Source organism: Anopheles cruzii, chromosome X (genome assembly GCF_943734635.1).
Source record: "Anopheles cruzii chromosome X, idAnoCruzAS_RS32_06, whole genome shotgun sequence".
Lineage (NCBI taxonomy): Eukaryota > Metazoa > Arthropoda > Insecta > Diptera > Culicidae > Anopheles > Anopheles cruzii.
The window spans coordinates 4,340,865-4,350,163 of NC_069143.1; positions in this window are offsets into that span (position 1 = coordinate 4,340,865).

Below are 9,299 nucleotides of genomic sequence, written 5' to 3' on the forward strand. Positions count from 1 at the left end.
CACTGACTGACAGCTGACAGTTCTAAATGCTCTGTCCACTAAAGTGAGTTGGGACGTAAGAGTTGGTGAATCCCATTACATGGTGCACTCTTTACTTCCAGATTGTTAGACGATGCGAGGACCGCACGACTTTTTTGCCACACCGTGCATACCGGGCGTAGAAAAGTGTGCCGTACGTTTGAGCCGTTGGGCGACGAAATTGGGCTACCTGACGCAGGCCGCAGGCCAAGCAGCGCGATGAAAGCGGCGCGATCTTCGTCTTCCGCGATCTTCATCCTTGCGCGGCTAACCTTTCCCCGCTTTCCCTTTTGTGGTCCACCGCAGCACCCACGACCTCCCGAACCCTTCGTTCGGCACAATCACAACTGCGCCATTGTTGCAGCGGAAACTTAGTGGATTAGTTTTATTGCTGCTATTAGTCGTTACGATCATTTCGGTGCCGGCCAGCGTGCTGCTACAGCGCACACAGCACAGCACAGGCACAGGCACAACCACCCACTCCCACACGCACACCCGGCTCCGGGACCCGGGAGTTGTCTTTGAATTTCGCGCTTCGCTACGACTTTGTGGATGGAAGCGATAATTGAAGGGCTGATACAGAAGGGGCAACAGGAAGGTGGGTGACCACCACCTCCCGCTTTCAGAATCAACTCTCTCTCTCGTTCTTTCTGCGACCCCCGCGCACGAGGGGCAATTCTTTTTTGGGGTAGCCAACTTCGGGACGACATCACCCTTGATCAGCGCGCGCTGGGAAGGCCTAGAATTGGCCTTTGCTGGGCTGCCCGGCTGCGTCCGCGTCTCCGCCTTGCCTCTAACCGAACCCCCGCATCCCCCGCCCCACCGCGGAACGCTGCTAAATGGTGTCTAAAGAAAGCCCTCGATCATTGAGAAGGCCTTGTGCAGAATGGCCGAGTGTCTCCCGCTGCTCCACACGCGCGAAAAGAAGACACAGATAGGTGGATAGATAGATAGACAGATAGATAGGTATAGGTAGAGAGAAAGAGAGGGAAAGACAGAGAGAGAGGCGGAGAGTGAGAGGGCCCAGAGTGTGGTGGTCGACCTAAAATATCGCCAAAAATGTGTCTCTCGGCCCCTCTCTCTCTCTCGCTCTCTCGCAGTTGTCTTGTCTCCTCAACCTCCCGGCATCACTGACGCACCTTCCTGTCCTTCCAAAAATTGCAGAAGAGAGAGAGAAAGAGTGCGAAAGGCAGAGAGGGAAAGAGAGAGAGTGACAGTCAGGGCACGAATGAAGGGAAGGCCGATCGAAGATGGTGGGCACGGGGGGACGGGACCGAAAAGTAGTGGTAAACCAACAACAAAAACGAAATGTGCAAACCCCCACCCTCCGCCAGTCACCCTGTCCGCAAGAGCACCACCCCAAGCCCCCCCACCCGCCCTGCGCATACAAACCAAAATGGCACGGCGCGCATGACATAACCCACCCAGAAGATGTTGGAGCGGCTTCCAACTCTGATGGAGGGATTTGTGATTGTCTCTGTGTGTGTGTTACACTACACCTTTTTTGCCTCCTTTTTATTTCGGATTTCAGATACCGCGCCCTACACCCACCAGCACCGAGCAGCGCCCACTGAGGGTGACGCTCGGTGACTTTTAGGGCACTTCACGGCGGCTCTTGTAGAGAAAGAGAGAGAGAGAGAGAGAGAGCGAAAAAGCGAGATAGCGAGGGGTGGGGAATGTCTTAGCCCTCCAGTCAACCTTTCTGGACCCGAACCACCCAAAAACTACGACCTCCAACGGTAAAACAGATAGCAAAACATGGCAGAGAACCCGATTAGAAAAGCGTTAAACAATATCCGAACGCAGCAAATGGCGTGCGTGCCCTACACCACCTTCGCTCGCTGATCAACAGGTAATACCGGAATCAGGGGCCTTTGCAGTGGCTGGTGCTGCACCAGAGGCCGGTGTGGCCTGGTCTTAGCCAGCGGCCTCCATCTGGCGCCCAAGCCGCCTATTGCTTTCGGTCCAAAGCACTTCAGCTCGGTCCTCGGTGTGCCTAAAACGTCTTCCCCGTCCTCGTTCCTGGGACTGGTTTCTTGGGGAGTGGGGAAGACCGAAGTGTCCACAGTCCCCTGGTCCACAGTCCAGCCCAGCAGCCCAGTGATCGAGTGCCTGAAATGACGTGGCATCGAATAGCTTCTTCCTTGTGGTTCTTCCAACCCAGCGGGCCCAATTGACCGTCTCGTCTAATTGGAGCAGCTCATGGTGGACGATTCCAGGCCAATCCCACCAAATACCACCTTGTTTGCGCGTCAATCCAGGCATTGAAGTCGCTCAGGAGATCGATTTTGATGGGACCTTTCGACGACTGTTGCTCGCTACAGGACGATCTATTACGCTTTTGCGCGTGGTGTGACCGCAATGCCCTGCCGCTCTGCATAACCAAGTGTCTCGTCGTTTCGTTCACTCGCGCCCGGAATCAGCTAAAATATTGTTACGCTGTGGACCAATCGCCGTTAGCTAGAGCTGAACTGGTGTGCGATCTTGGAATCCTCCTCGATGGCCACTTGATGTTTAAGGAACATATCGATCACGCCATTAAAAAGGCTAATTGCTCGCTAGGTGTGTTGATGAGGATGTCCAAGGACTTCGACGACCCAATGTGTCCAAAAGCAGTGTACTGCGCTATCGTTCGGCCCATACTCGAAATTGGCAGCATCGTGTGGTAACCGTCGACGGCAAAAGCAACTGAGCGTATAGAACGAATCCAACGACGATTCACTCGCTTTGCCATACGGAAGTTACCGTGGACCGCCAACGACACGATGCCTGATTACAACGCGAGATGTCTTCTTCTGGGGATCGAGCCTCTGATGCACAGGCGGCGTGTGGCCCAGAGCTGCTTCATTGCAGGACTGGGGAAAATGAACGCGCCGAGCCTACTCTCGCAATTACAACTCTACGTGCCCACGAGGCCGCTTCGATGTTCGCAGTTCCTTGCCGAATGTTGAAGTCGATCCGCGTATGGGTATAATGGGCCGCTGACGAGTGCCATCCGACATTTCAACTCTGTATTCGATTGTTTTGACTTTGACATTAATCTAACTGTGTTTTGCGATCGTATTGGTTTTGTTCGGCCCCCTTGACTGCTAATGCGCGTTCCAATGTCGTCCTATGTTAGTTTAAGGAGCTCAGTTAGGCTTCATTGCCCGTTGAGCCACAATATCAATATAAATAAATAAGTAAATAAATAAAAAGCACCTTCGATGGGAGGACTTTCGTTGCGACCTAATGCACAAAAACGTGCTCCGTAGGTCGTGTCCGAATTAACGCACGCTTAGCCCTAAGCAAAAATGACAGTACAAGGCGCACACGGCGTTCCAGTCGATCAAGGCGTTGTAGGCTGTAGTTGTGGGCCTAATTGGGCTTCCCTGGGCTAGCTGTCCATGCCCTGCCGAGGCCCAGAGGCTGACCACATACACCCGAAACGGCCAACGGGATGGTGCGTGTGTGAGTGCCTCTCGTCAAAAAAACGCGAAACGCGTTCACGCTCGATCGACTTTTGCGACGCACGGTCACAGCCGATCGTGGGGAGGTTTGCAAATAATAATCGCCAGTGTGAGTGTGTGTGTGTGTGTGTGCGAAACACCGTGACACCGTGTCACCGTGCGGGGCTTGTCTGTGTGCCGTGTCTGGGGGCAGCACTTCGAACTCGCAGTTCGAGAGTTCCAGTCATCGTCATCGCCGTCGTCGTGGAAGCGCTTCAAGTTGTATGAAGATGAAGCTCCCTATTAGACCTCCCCCTTCCTGCCCACGCCAACACACTACCTCCCCCCACGGCACAACTAAACTAGACCCGGGAATCAACCCGCCTCACGGATGCGGTCACGGAGCACGGGCGCACGCGGAACGCCACAGGAACCACTGTTAAGCGGGAACTGGGATCGTTTACTGGGTTCTCTTCTTCAGCTTCTTCACCCGCTTCATCTGTCTCTTGCTACACCCCATTCCCCCTCCCCGGCGCCTACCATTGCTCTCTCTACCCGTGAGTTTCCGTTCGGTTCCGTCGGTATTCACTCTCTTCGCCATGTGTTTCGCACATTACATTGTCGCGCCCGCATGTGGACGTACCACGTACCGCGCTTCGTATCATGCTGCTGCAGTCCCGCTCTCGCACGCTATCGCTGCCTGTGTCGCTCCATACCGCAGCATGTCAAATCTCGCCCAACCCTTGCCCTCTGCAAGCCGGGGACATTAGGGACGCTTGGAAATTTCGAGGATTAGTACTTTGGAGGGTTTTGGGAGGCAGAGACCGACAGAATGCGCAGTTCTATTCACACTTGTGTTGGGGCAATAGCGCTTGTTTGACAGATGCCTCCACCTAGAAGCGACTTCAATGCCTGGATTGGCGGCAAACAAGTTGGTGTTTGGTGGGATTGGCCTGGAATCGTCCACCATGAGCGGCTCGCGTTTTACAACAAGTAGAACTCGACCCGCTGGACCAGCTACACGAGTGGGTTCGCGACGTAGACTTCGAGATCTTTATTACTCGACCCAAAATGTATAGGTTGCATTGTAAGACATTGTTTTCAGCCTTTACGCAGCCGGTCTGATGGAAGTAGCCCAATCTTTGACGGACACAGTGGTCGGACACAGCCTTCTTCAACACTGCCTTCGACACTTCGGCGACTTGACTTGCTCGAGCACATGCAGACTGGCCGGCGGAGGATCCGAATTAGTGACTAGATCTGAACCAGTGTGATGCTGGGCCAGGGAGCTGTGGACACTTCGGTCTTCCTCTCCCCGCGAAACCAGTCCCAGGAACGGGGACGGGGGAAGATGATTTAGGCAGACCTTCGGAACGAGCCCAAGACCTTTGGACTTGGAAGAAAATGGGCGCCTTGGACGCCGAGATGGAGGCCACTCGGACCAGACCAGTCCACGCCAGCCACTGGCAGGGCCACCGCCTGATAAGGGGGGTGAAGCGTCCGGTGCGGGGTGGGGGGGGGGGGGGGGGGTGTCGCACGCAAATGCGATGGCCCCCTGGTGTCCGGCCGGGCCCGGATTCCGGTATTACCTGTTGTCGGGTCTATTACGGGCGATGAGCGGTGCGGTGCGGTGCGGGCACGCGCGTGTGTGGAGCAGTGCACCGGGACCATTAACACCCTCTTCGGCGGCGGTTAATCGCCGAAGCGGCCGGCCGGTTCCAACCTTCCCCCGCGCGCACCCAGCTACTGCTGTGGGCCAGCTCTGGGATTCAGTTCACGGGAAGAGCAGCAAATGGCGCCCGCGCGGCCGCAATTGAAGGTGGCGGCCAAATTCTTGGCCACGCCACGGGCCAGGAACGGCCGTAATGGTCAATGGTCTGCCCGCCAGCCTGCCCCTCATCCGAACCCACATGCTACCACTCACTGCTGGGATCTACTTCAATTTAGTTATTTACAAACTTCCGAATAAACTGCCTTCCAGGCGGCGATCAGGAGGCGCACCGGGACACAGTGAGAGTGAGGGAGGGGAGCGTTGGGCGATATGCGGTATACTTCAACCTTCCGTCCCGTCCCCTACCGCAGGCGGGCTCTAGGATTAGAAATCGGCCGGCCAAGAACTAATAGTGCCCGCGTCTTGCCACAGAGGCACAGTGAGCTGCTGCACGTGTCGGGCGCGCGGTGCGGCTAAGTGATCAATTGTCTTGCTCCCCCCAGCCCCCAGGGACCCTACCCTTGGGGGAATACCGGAAGCCGGCACACTCGCCACGGAAGATCGGAAGTGGCGGCCCGAGCCCGGCCCGGCCCGAATTAAGTTAAAAATCTTCCGCAAAGGAAGGAAGTGCGCCGGCACCACCTGGTGTGTGCCCCGGGCGGCAGGTGCCGGCTGGTCCGCTTCCTCCATCGCTCCCCGGCCAACACTCCCACACCTTAATGAATGCTTCCTCCCGCGTTGGGTCGGCTGAACAGCCGCGAAATTATCCAACAATAATGTGGATCGAGAGAGAGAGAGAGTGAGTGGAGGAGCAGGTGGAGTGAGCGCTCGGCAATTTACGTTGGCCGATCGGCGGGCGCCTAGCGCTCTGACTCCCGCTCTAGATGCCCCATACTCCCCTCCTCACGTCCCGTCATTCTTGATTGAAAGAATTGAGAGAATGTTAACAAAATAGACCACCAACACTTGCCCCAACACCAACACCCGGGAGGGGGGCGCCGGGGCCCAAATTAATGCATTCATCCGATGCGATGCATAATTAGACATTCCCCTCCCCCCCCCCCCCCCCCCCCCCCCACGCACGACCCCTCCAGGGCAGTGTAGTTACTGATAATAACCCAGCCAGATTGGGGTATGCCGCCGCCGCCCAGCGATTTATTGACTTAAGGCTTACACGGCCACTTCTACGCCCCCCGACCAACCCACCCCCTCCCAGTCCAGTGATTCCAGTGGAGTTACTCGGTTCGGTTGTTTGTGGCTTGTGCTCAGAGCGAGGGTTTCACAGTTGCAAATACTTATTCCGGGTTCCGGTTCCGGGATTTCCGCGGGCGCTAGGTGCGCGCGAGGTGGTGGCGGATTCCAAAGCCGCCGACGGCCTAGACGGAGGCACCGTGTGTAGCAGCACCCGCCCCCTCCCTTTAATTACCTCTGTTAAGAATCGGATCAAAGCGCGCTCTCGGCCGCTCGGTCTGCATGCGCGGTGTGGTTTGTCGGACGGACTTAGGATTCGGGTTGTTAGACCCCTTCGACCCCGACCGACCGCGATAATGTTTAGCAGGTTGAATGATTAGAGGCCCCGTGATTGGCCCCACAGCGTTCACACTCTCGTGCAACAGGTGGCCACAGACTACCGAGTCTAACGCCGTTGGGTCGGGGGCGGCCCACGTCCTGACGTCGCAGTCCGCCAGTTTCTGGAACCGCCGGAAGATTTGGCGCGAGATGACCACCCGACATCCCAAGATGTCGTCGCCGTTATCTGGGGCGGACCTGAACCTCTCGTGAAGCCTAGGTCCCCGCGGCGGGGGACTAGGAATTGGACCTTCGCCCAAGAGGGCCGCCCGTGGACGTGATCTGCGTGGCTCGTTTCAAGCGGTAACTGTTGTTTCGTTACCAGTTACGTTCCGCAACCGACACAGGCACACAGGTACACACAGAGGCACCTGCAAAAGTGTGCTGAGCGGACGGGCCTCTCATTAGTGATCGTTTCTTCTTTTGCAGATTTCATCAATAGAGTAGAGTCCCTTTAGGGTGCGTTCCAGGTCTATCTCTCTCTCTCTCTCTCTCTCTCTCTCTCTTTCTCGCCAGTGCTGATAGCATGTATCCAGAGAGAGTGAGAGGGGGGAAGGGGGTCCCACTTCCAGCTTGTCCCAGCGGTGGAACCGGCTTTTGGTGGTGCTAACCTGTACTGCGCGCCTCTCGGCCTGGTCTACCTCATTCTGGCCAGGCCGCCGCCGTCGACGACGACGACGTAAAATTTGCAACAAATATTTATCAATGTTTTTGTGTGTGTCCCCCCTTCCCCCCGCCCCATGCCCGTGCCGCAATAGAAATCTGTGAGTTGTGGCTTGTCCTCGTTTTGTGGCCTGCTGGTATCACCACACTACCACCACCACCACCTTCACCACCACCATTATGACCTACCGTCAATTTTGGACCTGGATCACCGGCCGGCGGCCGGGCCAGGAAGTCACCACTAGATGGAGGGCCGTGGTGGACCGGTTCCGGAAGACCAACGCACACCGACGGGGTGGAAAGTATCCGAACCTGCCGGCCAAACCTAGGTGACCACTCGGCATCGATACCTTCGCCATCATCGGTGCTATCTAGGGACTGCCTGGAAACGCCAGTAGATGTGCGCCCCGCTTTTCTTTTGTTGGTCCAGGTCCCAACAACCTCGCTCCTATCAGGAACGGCTTACAGTAGTTGGTCTGGACCACCAATCACAGGATAACGCACCGAAGCTACGTTGATTTGCTAGCTAGTAGCAATGCGGGCGAAATGAGGATCATTGCCGACCATTGGTGAACCGTTGGTGCCATCTAGGTTATGGAGATGACCCACCTGTGCAGCCCCTCGAACTCTGCGCGTCAGGTAGTGTGTGCAGCGCCCGTCCTGGCAGCGGAAAAATGTGAATCATCCCAGAAGGGTGGGGGGCGGGGGGGGGAGCTGATATCCCGGAAGAAGCCTTTCCACGACCTGGTAGTAGGTGATCCCTTCGAACACAATGGGGGCATCCGGACATCACGCCAGCCGATTCGATTCGAGTCAGCTCCACCCGTTGGCGACCTAAGCTATAAACACACGCCCGCCCTGTTTTGTGCCCTGTTCGATCGCGCAACCTGATATGTCAGAGAGCACACAGCACCGCACAGATTTGCAGAGATGGCGAAGAAAAAAAACTGAACGAACAGCCCAAGAAAAAAAAACGCAACAGTCAAAAGCGATTCTCCAGCGACAGACCGCCCCGCGGTGACGACGTAACCTTAAAACGAAAGCTCGGCCACAAGGAAGGATATAGGCGCGGCGCGTGTGTGTTAGTTCGAAAAAACAAAACAAAAAACAAAAACAAAAAAAGAAAAACAACGGCCAAGACGGTCACAAGAAAGGCAGAGAAAAGTGAAGCAGGAAAAAAAGGCACACGGAATGGGCAACCGGCAACCGGCAACAGCAGCAAGAACAACTAAAAGAGATGCGATAAATAGCGAAGCAGCCGGCGGCAGGAGCAGCAGCAGAGAATAGGTTTTCTAACGACGCGCCCGGGCCTTCGGGGTACGGATTTGAATTTTAAATTCGATTTTCGCCGTTGTTTCATTCGTTTCGCGCTTGGATTTCGTAAAATATGGCACTGTTTGTGTGCGTGTGTGTGTGCGTTTGTGCGAATGTATTTCGCAAATTTGTTGGACTTTTTATTTTTTCCAATTTTTGTTTTTTGCTGTTTCTGGTAATTTTTCTGTTTTCTACTTTTTTAATATTTTATTCAGGTTTTTTGTGTTGACTTTAGGTTTGGAGTTACGGGGTTACGGGGGTGGTTTCATTCGTGTGCCTTCGACTGAAGTGTGTGTTGTGGCATTCTATTGTTGCTGCGACAGCTACCACCTTCTTTATTTCTCTGCTTCCCTAGCTTTTCTTTCTATTCCTCTCGTTCACCCTATCTCTCTCTTTCGCTTTTTATCTCTCTCGCTCTCTCTCTCTCTCTCTCTCTCTTTCTGCCGGTCTATTGGTTAGGTGATAATAAACAAGGGGTGGAGGGATATTAATTTAAAGCAACCTTTTGCCGAAAAGAAAACCCGAATTGCCAGCGCCGCGAAATGTGGCGCCGTGACCAAAATGGCCCAACGGCCCCGGAAGGCAGATAGGGCAAG